The 14,613-nt window shown below is 57.3% G+C and overlaps 1 protein-coding gene and 1 long non-coding RNA gene across 4 annotated transcripts in view; one reads left to right on the top strand and one right to left on the bottom strand.

The window, feature by feature from the left end:
* Window positions 1–14,613, top strand: part of asic1b (acid-sensing (proton-gated) ion channel 1b) — a 1,118,762-nt gene that overhangs the window by 297,911 nt on the left and 806,238 nt on the right. The window lies entirely within an intron of this gene.
* The window catches only part of LOC140405535 (uncharacterized), a 51,777-nt gene that overhangs the window by 29,127 nt on the left and 8,037 nt on the right, over window positions 1–14,613 (bottom strand). Inside the window, exon 2 of the long non-coding RNA XR_011938632.1 lies at window positions 1,105–1,253. This is a non-coding gene — a long non-coding RNA (uncharacterized lncRNA). The remainder of the gene's footprint in view (window positions 1–1,104; window positions 1,254–14,613) is intronic.

Raw genomic sequence — 14,613 nt, 5'->3', positions numbered from 1 at the left:
TCGGCCATCGCGGAGGCTGTGGCCGAGGCAGAAGGAAAAGAGTGCCCCCCCGGCACAGGCTCGCCCATGGATCGGTAGGCCCGATCGCGGGCCAGGCCACCGTGGGGGCACCCCCCGGGGCCAGATCGCTCCGCGCCCCCCCCAGGACCCCGTAGCCCGCCCGTGCCGCTAGTCCCGCCGGTAAGGTAGGTGATTTGATTCACACCGTCAGGACTGGCATGACAGCAGCGGGACTTCGGCCCATCGCGGGCCGGAGAATCGCTGGGGGGGGGTGGGGGGGGGTGGGGGCGGCGCGCCAACCGGCGCGGCGCGATTCCCAACCCCAACAAATATTTGGTGCCGGAGAATTCGGCGGCCGGCGGGGGCGGGATTCACGCCGCCCCCCGGCGATTCTCCGACCCGGCGGGGATCGGAGAATGCCGCCCATGATTACTATCAACGATAGTGGCTCTACCTATGTCGAAACGAACAGGCAGCGTAGGGTGCGACTAGGATTTTTTCACAGTAACTTCATTGCAGTGTTAATGTAGGTCTACTTGTGACAATAAAGATTATTATTATAATTGTGTGTGTGCGTGTGCACGCCTGCGGGCATCAGATGAGTCTCTCCTGGTTGAGTACCCACATGATACCCAAAAGCTGGCACATAGTAAATGCCCACTTAGGAGAGATGCCGGAGGGCAGCTGGTGCCTGTGAAGACCAACCACTGCACGGGGCCTCACCTTTAGGGGTCAATGGTCAGCTGGCAGAAAATGTTCCTCAAAGCAGTTACCTCATCCCTTTGCAGTCAGTTATGGCCCTCTGAGGCCACATGAAAAAAGGAAAACCTGCGTATAAGCTATCATTTTCAGGACTGGCATCGAAACTGTCTGTGAAAACTAGGAACCCAAAGATTGACGGAAATCCTAAAATCAATACAAATTTGTCAAAGATCAAAGGTTTCTTCTGTGAAACAGCTCATCAAACCTGACACACATGCAGCTGAAACAGCGACCAGCTATGAATCTTTTACAAATTTGAGTTAATATTTCCATATGAAGTCTTCCCATTATTCTGATGTTCAGAAACTCAATAGTCAAGAAAATTCTAAATAGCACACTGACCTTTGACATCTGAGGCCTCCACAGCCCGATGGGAGGAGTGCATTTTCTCTTTCTTTTTTGTAAACACTCTGTATGAAATGAATTTGAACATTTTGGGGCCCATTTCAGGCGAGTGTGAAACTGCGCAGAAAGCTGTCCATCATTCAGCACTAAACGAGAGACGGGAAGAAAATAAAGAAAGGCTTGTACTTCATGAGTAAATCGCTAAGTGCTTCACAACACTGTAGGAATAGAAACATAGAAAATAGGAGCAGGAGGAGGCCATTCGGCCCTTTGGGCCTGCTCCACCATTCATTGCGATCGGCCAGCTAAATAGCCTGTTCCTGCCTTCCCTCATATCCTGTGATCCCCTTTGCCCGTGCTATATCTAACTGCTTCTTAAAACATACAATGTTTTGACCTCAACTACTTCCTGTGGTCGCGAATTCCACAGGCCGACCCCTCTCTGGGTGGAGAAATTTCTCCTCATCTCTGTCCTAAATTGTCCACCTCATATCCTCAGACTGTGACCCCTGTTTCTGGACACAACCACCATCAGGAACATCCTTCCTGCATCTACCCTGTCTAGTCCTGTTAGAATTTTATAGGATTCTACGAGATCCCCCCTCATTCTTCTGAACTCCAGCGAATGCAATCCTAACCAACTCAATCTCTCCTCATACATCAGTCCCGCTATCCCAGGAATCAGTCTGGTAAACTTTAGCTGCACTCCCTCGAGAGCAAGAACCTTCCTCAGAGAAGGAGACCAAAACTGCACTCAATGGAGGGAACGGGCAGCCAATTTATGCACAGCAAGCTCCCAAAAATAGCAATGTGAGAATGACCGGATAATCTGTTTTTTGTGATGTCGATTGTGTGATTAAATATTGACCAGAACACTGGGGAGAACTCCCTTCCGCTCCATCCAACAAGTGCCTTGGGACCTTTTATATCCACTTGTGAGGGTATCTCGGTGCCTCAGGTTCACATCTCATCTGACGACAGCACCTTTTAGCAGTGTAGCACTCCCACGGTATGATTTTGCCTAGGTTCTGCCCTTCAGTTTCTGGAGTTGGGACTTGACCCCACAACCTTTTAACATGAGGCACAAGTGCTACCCCTACCAGAAGCAGCAATAGACATGAAAGCAGGTCAGGTGGCCTTTGTGGTACGAACCGTGACAAGGTCACATTTAATCAGGACTAAAAATGAATCATAAAAGTGCCTGAAAAGAAACAGAACTCAGGACAGGAGGAGGAAACAACACAAAACGCACATTCTTCCGCTGAACATTTTGGTTTCGGGTTTGTCCACCGGATTTCCAGCATTTTGAATTATTTGTCATATATTTTGTGCTTATACGTATGGGCGGCATGGTAGCACAGTGGTTAGCACTGTTGCTTCACAGCACCAGGGTCCCGGGTTTGATTCCCGGCTTGGGTCACTGTGCGGAGTCTGCACGTTCTCCCCGTGTCTGCGTGGGTTTCCTCCGGGCGCTCCAGTTTCCTCCCACAAGTCCCGAAAGACGTGCTTGTTAGGTGAATTGGACATTCTGAATTCTCCCTCTGTGACCCGAACAGGCGCCGGAATGTGGCGACGAGGGGATTTTCACAGTAACTTCATTGCAGTGTTAATGTAAACACACTTGTGACACTCATAAAGATTATTATTATTTATTAGCTACCTCTCAGACAGAAAGATGAGTCACATTGAACAAGGAATGTAATTCTGTGCAATGTGGGGACGTGAGGGGGGAGACTCAGGCACATTGTTGGGAGCTTTACTCTGCGTCTGGCCCTTCTTATTGCTCAATTCCCATACTACCTGTAACAAAAGCAACACAAATATTGTGTTGCCTCTTCAATGAGCAATTGCTGTACAAGTGGCTATCATTCCTCACTTCCCGTTGGTGACTCCACTCCCCTGTGCAATGCAAGAAGCGATGAACGCCAAATTCAAAACAATAATTTTATCTTCCGAGGAGATAAGTATGGCAACTGGAATTGGTTGATCAATTTCATCGCTATATCACTCCACTACGTGTATCTCAACTGAGTAATTGTCAAACTCAAATATCTCATTACACTCCGACACAATGATAGAATTTGAGTGTGGGTTACAGAGGTATGACGTGCTGTGAATTCATTCACAACGCTGTTAGCTATGAGCCAACTCTGCCAGAAATGAAGCCGGGGAGTTGGAGAAATTAAAATAATTATAGCAACCCAGCGAGATTGCATTCAATGGGACAACAGCGAGTATGTGAAAGGAACTCTCTTACGATCCCAGTCCCGGTGCACAGATGGTCAGAGAGCATCGATCGATGCCTTGTGTGTTGAGTAATATTATTGGGCAAAAATTATTATTGCATCAAGAATCTTACAATACAGCGGGAGCCATTTAAGCCAGCTCTGGCGATATTCAACCAGTCTCGTTCTTTGATTCTTTTGCCCCCCCCCCCCTCCCGATAGCCCTGCATTTTATTTCTTATTCAGTATATATCCGATTCCCTTGTGAACGTTACTATTGAATCGTCTTCTGTTGCCGTTTGAGGCAGAGGATTCCAGGTCAAAATAACTCACTGCAGAAAGACATTTTTCCTCAGCTCTCACCTACCTTGTTTCTCAATTACCTTAAATCTGCGTCCTCTGGTTCCTTACCCTTTTGACAAGTTGTTTAAAAAAAAAGGGCAGCATGGTAGCACAGTGGTTAGCACAGTTGCTTAGCAGCGCCAGGGTCCCAGTTTCGATTCCCCGCTGGGTCACTGTCTGTGTGGAGTCTGCACATCCTCCCCGTGTCTGCGTGGGTTTCCTCCCACAGTCCAAAGGTGTGCAGGTTAGATGGATTGGCCATGATCAATTGCCCTTAGTGTCCAAAAAAGGTTACGTGGGGGTTACTGGGTTACGGGGATGGGGTGGAGGTGTTGACCTTGGGTAGGGTGCTCTTTCCAGGGGCCGGTACAGACTCGATGGGCTGAATGGCCTCCTTCAGCACTGTCAATTCTACGAAATTCTATGAAGAAAAGAGGTTCCCCTCATTTATTCTATCAAAACTTGTCACCTCCACTAAATAAAGGCACCTCACTCAATGCTTGTAATATTGTCCCCGGTTTTCAGGGGGCTTTTTGCAGTCCTTCACTTCCTTTTCTTGAACTTAATTGATTTTTATGTTGAGAACACTTGGCGAAGAGCTAAGGTCTAAGTTGCCCTGGGTCAAGGTGAAGTTGAATAAGAGGCGCTGTAGTGGACTTCAAAACGTGAGGTGCAGGGAGGAGGAAGAGTTTGTAGTGGGTTTCTACCGCTTGGCATGTGGTGAGGAGACCAGCCCAAACCAAGCTCCGGAGACAGTCAATTGAACTTATTTCTCCAGATTGGGAGAACACCAAATATCGATGCGGCCTCGTTATGAGGATAAGATCATTCACGGTGGCACAGTGGTTAGCACTGCTGCCTGACAGCTCCAGGGACCCAGGTTCAATTCCAGCCTCAGTTGATTGTCTGTGCGGAGTCTGCACGTTCTCCCCGTGTCTGCGTGGGTTTCCTCCGGGTGCTCCGGTTTCCTCCCACAGTCCAAAGACGTGCAGGTTAGGTGGATTGGCCGTGCTAAATTGCCCTTAGTAACCAAAAAGGTGGGGTGGGGTTACTGGGTTACGGGGATAGGGTGGAAGTGAGGGCTGAAGTGGATCGGCGCGGACTCGATGGGCCGAATGGCCTCCTTCTGCCCTGTATGTTCTATGAGGCTAAGTGTTGATGCCGTCGAAAACGCTGTTGTGTTTTACGACGGCGTCAACAGGCCCCCAGGATCAGCGATCCTGTGCCTCACAGGGGGCCAGCACGACACTGGAGCAACTCACGCAGCTCCAGCTGCCGATACCGGCATCAAACGGGCGCCGCGGGTCTGCGCATGCGCACTGCGGCCGGCGCAAATTCACGCATGCGCACTAGTTTTCTTCTCCGCGCCGGCCCCGATGCAACATGGCGGAGAGCTACAGGGGCCCGGCGCGGAGGAACATAGGCCCCCACCAGGAGAAGCCGGCCCACCGATCGATAGGCTCCGATCGCGGGCCAGGCCACGGAGGAGGGCCCCCCCCCCCCCCCCCGGGTTGGATCCCCCTCCCCTGTCATGATATTCAGATAAACATCATAGCACATACATACATACATACATACATACTGATGGACAGATCAACGGACCAATCAACACACACAACACGACAGCCAATCACAGGCAAGAGCATACACAGTACAAAACAGGGAACACAACACTTCCTGGGCACTCGAGCAGTAGACGGCTCAGGGCACAGACCTCATTACAAGCCACTCAGACATCCACCATGTGCTGAGTGCCACTACACAATAAAATTAGGAATAGGTCCACAGATTCAAGGGTCATGATTGAACCTCAGTAAACAGTTTACCAGTGGAAATAGATGTTTGAAATAAAACTGCGTTGTACCATTCGCAACCGTGTTGGTTCGTCTGTGTAGCAGAGTACCCAACACTTCATGGTACCAGGAGTGACTTTGGTACCTACGTACGAATCCTCCGGAATCTGCCATCCTGCGCCATGGACGCCGTCAGCACACCGCAGCCGCTGCAAATCGCTGGAAACCTCGGCGTTAATTGGAAGCTGTTCAAACAGCGCTTCCAGCTCTTTCTGGAAGCCAACGAAAAGGAAAGCGCCTCGGACACCAGAAAGATCGGCATCCTCCTCTCCACGGCAGGTCAACACGCCATCCATGTCTACAACTCCCTGGTGTTCGCGGAAGGTGAGGACAAGACCAAGTACAAGACGGTCCTTCTCAAACTCGACCAACACTTCAATGTCGAGGTCAACGAGGGCTTCGAGAGGTATCTCTTCCAGCAGCGCCTGCAGGGTAAGGATGAACCCTTTCAGTCATTCCTTACGCATCTCCGCATCCTCGCGCAGTCCTGCGGTTACGACACCACCTCCGATTCCATGATTCGGGACCAGATCGTTTTTGGGATCACTTCGGGCACCCTACGCCAGCAGCTCATAAAAATAAAAGGCCTCACCCTAGCCTCCGCAATCGAAGCCTGTGTCCTGCATGAAAACGCAACTAGCCGCTATACCCAATTTCAGGCAGCCGAATTGGCGCGGCAGGGCCCCTACGCGGTCGGATCGGCGAGGCAGGCGTCCTACGAGGCCGGACGGGTCCAGGCGATCGAGTTCCTCCCGGCCCGCGGCCCAGATGAGGGCGGCCATTTTTCGCACTTTTCGAGGCCTCCCGCGCTTGTGCGCGCCCAAAACTACGGCAACACTGAGGGACGTGATGCGCAGGCGCGCTCGATGCAAGACCGAACTGCGCATGCGCAGTGGCGCAACGAACGCCATGACATCACGACGTGCGACAACTGTGGAGCCGCACATCTAAAGCGGCAATGTCCCGCAAGAAACCGACAATGCCTCCGCTGTGGCAAGATGGGCCACTACGCTGCCTGCTGTCTAGCAGCTCAACCTGCCAATGTTCCCCAACTCCGACAACCTCACAGGGACGTGCGGACCATTCAGCCTCCTTATTACGAGTCGTGCCCAGACGATATCCAGACCAGTGACACAGACGACCGGGACGCCTTCCGTGTTGCGGTCATGGATGGGAACCGAATGTCTCCAGCCAGGACCCACCAGCCGTTGCAAGCGAACACTGTCAATCCGGGTGATGAATGGTGTGCCACCCTAACGGTCAACCCGAATTCGTCGCCCACCTACTAGGCTGGACTTATGAGACTGCTTGTACATTGAACTCATACTACCACCGTGTTAATATGTTTCTGTTCTTATCGTTACAGGAATTCATTTTGTCGTTCAACATTTCCCCATTCTTTGTTTATGGTACAACCTTGTTGTTATGTCGCACCCGACATCGCCCCTTGTATATAGTTTAGCCCCATGTACATGCTGTAGATATTGCACACACACACATTTAGCTACACTCGGTACACGGGCGTCATTCTCCGACCCCCCAGAGGGTCGGAGAATGGCCGTTGGCCGCCGTGAATCCCGCCCCCGCCCCCGCCGAAGTCTCCGAAGGGAGAAAAGTCGGCGGGGCGTTAATGGCGCCGCTGCCGCGGAGAATGTCACGGGTCTGCGCAAGGCAGCCGATTTTCGGCCTGCCGATATTCTCCCTTCCGGATGGGCCGAAGTCCCGTCGACGTGATGACCGTTCACGTCGACGTAAATTAAACCTCCTTTTCACCGGAGTGACCCTGTGCTCCAGGTTCACGCCGACCAGCGTGGAGGTGAGTGACGGGCTGGGGGGTTGGCTCTGGGCAGGCGATGGCGTGGCCGCAGTCTGAATGCGTGAGGAGAGGTGTGTCTCGGCTTGTGTGTGTGTGTGTGCTGCGGGGGGGGGGGGGTTAGAATAGGCTGGGCTCCGGGGGAGTGCCGGGAGGGGGATGGGGGGGTCCGTGCCGGGGTGGAGGTTGTGGGGGGGGGGGGGGGGTCCGTGCCGGGGAGGGGGATGGGGGGGGTCCGTGCCGGGGAGGGGGATGGGGGGGGGTCCGTCCCGGGGTGGAGGTTGGGGGGGGGGTCCGTGCCGGGGAGGGGGATGGGGGGTCCGTGCCAGGGTGGAGGTTGGGGGGGGGTCCGTGCCGGGGAGGGGGATGGGGGGGGGGTCCGTGCCGGGGTGGAGGTTGGGGGGGGGGTCCGTGCCGGGGTGGAGGTTGGGGGGGGGGTCCGTGCCGGGGAGGGGGATGGGGGGGGGGGGGGGGTCCGTGCCGGGGTGGAGGTTGGGGGGGGGGTCCGTGCCGGGGTGGAGGTTGGGGGGGGGGTCCGTGCCGGGGAGGGGGATGGGGGTGTCCGTGCCGGGGTGGAGGTTGGGGGTGTCCGTGCCGGCGTGGAGGTTGGGGGGGGGGTCCGTGCCGGGGAGGGGGATGATGGTGTCCGTGCCGGGGTGGAGGTTGGGGAGGGGGGGTCCATGCCGGGGAGGGGGATGGGGGGTGGTCCGTGCCGGGGTGGAGGTTGGGGGGGGGGGTCCGTGCCGGGGAGCGGGATGGGGGTGTCCGTGCCGGGGTGGAGGTTGGGGGGGGGGTCCGTGCCGGGGTGGAGGTTGGGGGGGGGTCCGTGCCGGGGAGGGGGATGGGGGTGTCCGTGCCGGGGTGGAGTTTGGGGGGGGGGTCCGTGCCGGGGAGGGGGGGGGGGTCCCTGCTGGGGAGGGGAGGGGGATGGGAGGGCAAGTGAGTTGGTCCACCTGGCCAGGTGCCAGCCTCCAACAGTTGGACCCATGCGGTCCATGCCACCTGGCTGGGGGGAGGAGGGGATATGGGCAATGATGACATGTCGTCGTTCCCCTCCCCCACCAGGCCGTCATGTTTTCAGATCATCCAGCGATGTTGGCCGCCGTGGCGGCAGCCGCTCATGTCTATGTTGCCCTGGATGAGGAGGAGGAGGAGCGTGCCAGAGAGGCGGCGCAGGCTGCTGCAGAGGGGCAGGCGGCAGCCGCCCAGGCTGGAGGGACACCTGACCGACAGGACGAGGAGGGGGAGGAGGACGTCGCGGCCCCACGGCAACGGAGGCACCCGAGGGCGCCCCGTGTGTACCGGCCCAGGCAGTCATACCAGGACCTCACGGACCGGGAATGCAGGAGGAGACTCCGGATGAGCCGGGAAACCGTGGCACACATCTGCCACCTGCTGGCACACCTGTCACCGCGTGGCACTGGCGGGTGACACCCTCTCCCCATGTCCGTCAAGGTTACGGTGGCCCTGATCTTTTATGCAACGGGGTCATTCCAGGCACCGAGTGGCGACCTGTCCGGCATATCGCAGACATCGGTGCACCGGTGCATCCGGGCAGTGACAGATGCCCTATATGCCATGGCGCACCGCTACATCCGCTTCCCCGTGGACCGGGCCAGCCAAGATGCCCGGGCCGTGGGCTTCTCTGCCGTGGCCGGGTTCCCCATGGTCCAGGGCGCGATCGATGGGATGCACGTCGCCGTGCGGCCACCTGCAGATAACAGGGCCGTGTTCACTAATAGGAAGGGGACCTATTCGATGAACGTACAGGTGGTCTGCGACCACCGCATGATGATCCTGCACGACTGCGCCCGTCACCCAGGCAGTGTACACGACTCATTCGTGTTGTCGCGGTCATCCATCCCCGGCATGTACGAGGGACGCCATCCCCGGCTGAGGGGCTGGTTGCTGGGCGACAGGGGCTACCCATTGCGATCGTGGCTGATGACGCCTATACGGAGGCCACGCAATGAGGCGGAGAACCGCTACAATGATGCCCATGTAGCGACAAGGGGAGTGATAGAGAGGTGCTTTGGCGTGCTGAAGATGCGTTTCAGGTGCCTGGACCTCTCTGGGGGCGCCCTCCAGTTTTGGTCAGATAGGGTCGGCCGCATCATTGTGGTGTGCTGCGTCCTGCACAACATAGCCCAACAGAGGGGCGATGTGCCACAGGCAGAGGAGGGCGGAGTGGAGGAGCAGCAGGAAGAGGCGCAGTCCTCCCCAGATGAGGGGGATGGGGGTAATGGTCAGGGCAGACGGGGTAGACACAGGCGGGTGGCTGTCCACCGTTACCGGCTGGCCCAGCGGGCACGGGACAGACTGATAGACGCCCGCTTCACTGACTAGATGGGCGTGGGAATCGGGTAGTATGGCCACAGACCGCACACCATGGCAACAGCCGACCACCCCCACCCCCCACCCATCCACCCACCCAGCACCCTCACCCCCCTCCCCAACCCCACCCACCCCACCCGCGTGCACACCACCCCCCCCCCATTGCCGATACACCTGCGGCACAACGGGCCGGGCTCACACAGTTGCGGGTGGACGCGTGTCTATCGCAGGCCATGGAGGATGATGACAACCCGCCCTGCGGTGAGCTCCTGGCTCTACATCGTTGGACTATGTCTGACCCATGGCCACAGTACCACCATCCACCCGGACCATCCCTGCATGCGGCTGTGACACTGCAGCGCATGGTCCCGTCCTCTGCCCGGGGGATGTTGATGGCGGCCCAGGGGGAAGGGGGCAGACTCACCTGGGGCTGAAGTAAGACCACCCCTCACACACACACTTGCGCTCAACGTACATGACACCCCCGCACACTTTGGACAGAGCACAAAGGCAGCTTCTGTAGGTGTAACATTGACTTTAATAACCAAAGGAGTTCATGCACGTGCCCTAGCCCCTAAAACTCATCTGTGCCCTGCACCCGTGCCAACTTACTCAGTGTCTAATTGTTTGGCCTTACGGGCCCTTTGACTACGTCTACGTGGTTCCCCAGACGGTACAGCAGAACTGGAGGTGGACTCCTGCGATTCCTGCCCTCTGACACGGGATCCCTTTGGCGGCCGTTTCCTGGGGCGTCCTGGTCTAGATGGGCCAGGCTGCGGCCCGGGCGACTGGGATGGCGAGCTGCCAGCCTGTCCTGCCCGTTGCCCACCCGATGCACCTGGGACGGAAGGGGGGGAGTCCGAGGTGTCGCGGTGTACCGGGACCTCCCCTACAGAGGGAGCCGGGACGGACCACACCACCTCCTCCTCCCTCGGGGTGCCCGATGGCCCCCAGGCCTCTACACGGGTGGGGGATGCGAACGGACTGGCCATCCGACGCCCCCCCGACATCTGGCGCTGCCAGTCCTAGAGGCCCGTGCTGGTATCGACAGGGGTCTGCAGGTTTGCAGCCATGGAGCCCAGGGTGTTGGCAAACCCTGTCTGTGACAGTGCGACGCCGGCTCGCACATGGCCACTGGCGCCGATGCCCTCAGCGATGGCCTGCAGAGACTGGGCCATGGCCTGCTGAGACTGGGCTATGGCGTTGAGCGCCTCTGCCATCTGGCGCTGGCACTGGCTCATGGCCTCCTGTGAGAGGGCAGCCATTTCCTGGGCCACAGACGCCGCCTGCACGGAAAGCCCCAGGCCTTGCAAACCGTTCCCCATGTCTGACACCGTCGCACCCATTGCCTCCACCGCGGATGCCACCCGTGCGGTGTCGGCCTGGGTGGCACGCATGACCGGCACCACTCCCAGCTCCTGGACGCGGGTGGACCCCTCCACCTGCGACCGCAGCCGCCGCAAGCCGCCCGTCACCCTCTTCGCTTGTCTCCGGGTCGGTGGTTGCATCGGATCTATGTGTGGGTGTGGTAACTCCAGGAACCCGGGATCCATCTGGGCGGCAGATGTTCGCTTGGGCTGGGCTGCCCTCCGACCGCCCGGCCCCTCTGCTGCTCCTACCTCCACCTGCTGTACCGGGACGGCTGTGTTGTGCGCACCAGTGAGTGTACCAGACGCCTCATCACTAAAGTGCCAAACCGAGGTGAGTGTTTCTGCGATGGTGGAGGGTGTTGGTGACAGCAGTGGCGTTGTGTCGTGCTCTTCGTCCCACTCTGAGTCCATGGCACTTTGGGGTGGGGGTTCGCCTCCACCCATCCACTCTGTGTCACTGTCCGGTATTTTGTCTTCCTGGGTAGTGCTGTCCCGGGTACTGCTGTCCCGGGTAGTGGTGTCCCGGGTAGTGGTGTCCCGGGTAGTGGTGTCCTGGGTAGTGGTGTCCTGGGTAGTGGTGTCCTGGGTAGTGGTGTCCTGGGTAGTGGTGTCCTGGGTAGTGGTGTCCTGGCTCGGATGTGACGGGGGCCTTTGGCTGCCCCCCTCATCGCTGGGTGGTCGTCTCCCTGTTGCTCCAGGTCTCTCCGTCTCCCGTGGTGTTCGAGGGGCATCCTGCGGGCGTCGCATGCTGGAGGGTGCGGGTCTCTCCGTCTCCCGTGGCCTCCGAGGGGCATCCTGCGGGCGGTCTGCATCTGCGGGGATGGGTGCCTGGACGTTTGGTCCTGCGATACACAATGAAGCATGCATGGTTAGACATCAGGCAGTGATCAGGTGATACGGGGGAGGGGGATATAGGGGAGGGGGGATATGGGGACGGGCTGTCGGTGGCTCACTTGCTACAACGCCCCCGACCTCTGCATCAGCAACCTCCCGGTCCTCAGGTCCGCCAGCCAGTTCCAGGGCCCTTTCCTCGTGTTCGGTCAGTGGCCTCTCATCAGCGGGCCCTCCTCCAGTCCTCACATGCTCCCTATTGTTGTGTGCGCGCTTTTCCTGGTGGGGGGGGGGGGTGGCAGGGGTAAAAGGCAACAGTGTTAGGCTGGTATATGAATGCACGCCATCGGTTGCGCGTGCATTGCAGAGGTTAAGGTTCGGGCTGGATTCACTTGGGGATATGGGGGAGGGGGTGATATGGGTGAGGGGGGGTATGGGGGAGGGGGGGATATGGGGAGGGGGGGATATGGGGGAGGGGGGGATATGGGGGAGGGGGGGATATGGGGGAGGGGGGATATGGGGATATGGGGGAGGGGGGATATGGGGGAGGGGGGATATGGGGGTGGGGGTGATATGGGGGAGGCTCACCCTGCCTGCTCTGACGAGGTCGTTCACCTTCTTGTGGCACTGGGTGCCTGTCCGTGGTGTCAGGGCCACAGCGGTGACAGCCTCTGCCACTTCCCTCCACAGACGCCGGCTGTGGCGTGGGGCAACTCTGCGGCCGTGCCCGGGATACAGGGCGTCCCTCCTCTGCTCCACCGCGTCCAGGAGCGCCTCCACATCGCGTGACTCGAACCTCGGGGCTGAGCGACGGCCAGCCATCCAGTCGGGTGTTGCGGTCGGGTGTTGCGGTCGGGTGGGGGGGAGCAGCGCGGCCTTATGAGCCGTCACGCCGTGCGGCGCGTATGACGCTGCACGGCGTGAACCACTGCGCAAGCGCGGATCCCGTTACGTCGCTGCTAGCCCATTTCGGGCCGGAGACTATCGACCCATTTTTCCGACGTGACGCAAGTCGGATTTGCGCCGTTTTTTGCGCCGATCGGCGGACTTTCCGCCGATAACGGAGAATTTCGCCCCACATCTCTATTTATGACCACGTAGGCACATGTTCTTGTAAAAAAGGGGGGATGTCATGATATTCAGGTTAACATCATAGCACATTCATACAAACATACTGATGGACAGATCAATGGACCAATCAACACACACGACAGCCAATCACAGGCAAGAGCATACACAGTACAAAACAGGGAACACAACACTTCCTAGGCACTCGAACAGGAGACGGCTCAGGGCACAGACCTCATTACAAGCCACTCAGACATCCACCATGTGCTGAGTGCCACGACACGATAGAATTAGGAATAAGTCCACAGAATCAAGGGTCATGATCGAACCTCAGTAAACATTTTACCACTGTAAATAGATGTTTGAAATAAAACAGCGTTGTACCATTCGCAACCGTGTTGGCTCGTCTGTGTAGCAGAGTACCCAACACTTCACCCCCCCACCAGGCCGCCCCCCCTCCCACAGGATGAACGGCGAGGTCCCGCTGGGTAGGACCACATGTGAGCGGCACTGGCGGGACTCGGCCGATCTCGGCGGCCACTCGGCCCAACGCGCGGGGAGAATCGCCAGGAGGAGGGGGAGCCGTGTAGAGCGGCCCCCAACTGGCGCTGCACCGGCGCCAATGGCGCCGATTCTCCGGTGACCGGAGAATCGGCGGACCGGTGTCGAACGCCGTTGTGTGAATCACGCCACCCCCCACCCCCAGTGATTATCCAACCCGGCCCGGGGTCGGAGAATCCCGCCCGGGATTTGTCTCAAAAAAGTGAAAACAGAAGCTTCCTTTCGGGCAAATGAGGCAAGAAGTTGCCATTCACCATTCCTCAGGGTGCCAGGCACCTGATGCCTGAACTACCAATGTCACCTTACTTCAGTTGTGTGGAATGGACCCCTTGCCCCTTCAGGGAACCTCACTCTGCTTTGCTTGGGAGTCAGATTGGGCGCTGGCTCCAGATTTATATGATTAGAACTGTAAAGTTGTGAAGCAAAACCATGTTACAGCTGAGTGTAAAACATCAGTTATACAGCTTTTGTACAGCGGAAACAGCAATTTGATCATGACCAGATAATTTGCTTTGGTGATGTTGTTTTGAGGGATAAACATTGGCGAGGACCCCAGAATTCTCCTGCTTGACTTTGAAATAGCACATGTGCTCTTTTATGTCCTGATGAGAGAGCAGGCAGCTCAGTTGAACATCTCCTCCACAAGACTGACCTCCTCAATACTGCATTCGAGCACTAACCTAGATTTCTGGACTCACGTCTCTAGAGTGGGACTTGAACTGCAAACTTTTGCCCTTCTAGAGGAGCGAGTGCTCCAGACCGAGCCATGGCTGACACTGCTTGCTGGGGTGGAATGTTCACACTGGGCTTTTTTACAGCATTCCAACAAACCTGTGATTCTGGTCCAAGAGTGGGAATGAAATGTCTCTTTCGAAACTCCCTGGGCTGGAATCTCCATTTTTGGGACTATGTCCCCACGCCGTCGGGAAAACTGTGGTCTTTTTCGCCAGGAAAACTGGCGTCAAAAGGCCACAGATTCACCGTCTTGCAGGGGGCTAGCAGGCAGCTGTCATAGAGCTCGCAGCTCTAGCTGCCGATACGGCTCCCCACACTTCCGGGTCAGAGGTCGCGCATGCGCACGGCGCGGCCACGCCGTGCTCCATGGCGGA

The sequence above is a fragment of the Scyliorhinus torazame genome, chromosome X (assembly GCF_047496885.1).
Source record: "Scyliorhinus torazame isolate Kashiwa2021f chromosome X, sScyTor2.1, whole genome shotgun sequence".
Lineage (NCBI taxonomy): Eukaryota > Metazoa > Chordata > Chondrichthyes > Carcharhiniformes > Scyliorhinidae > Scyliorhinus > Scyliorhinus torazame.
Note: the sequence above shows the minus strand (reverse complement) of the source record. Positions and strands in the feature narration are given on the sequence as shown.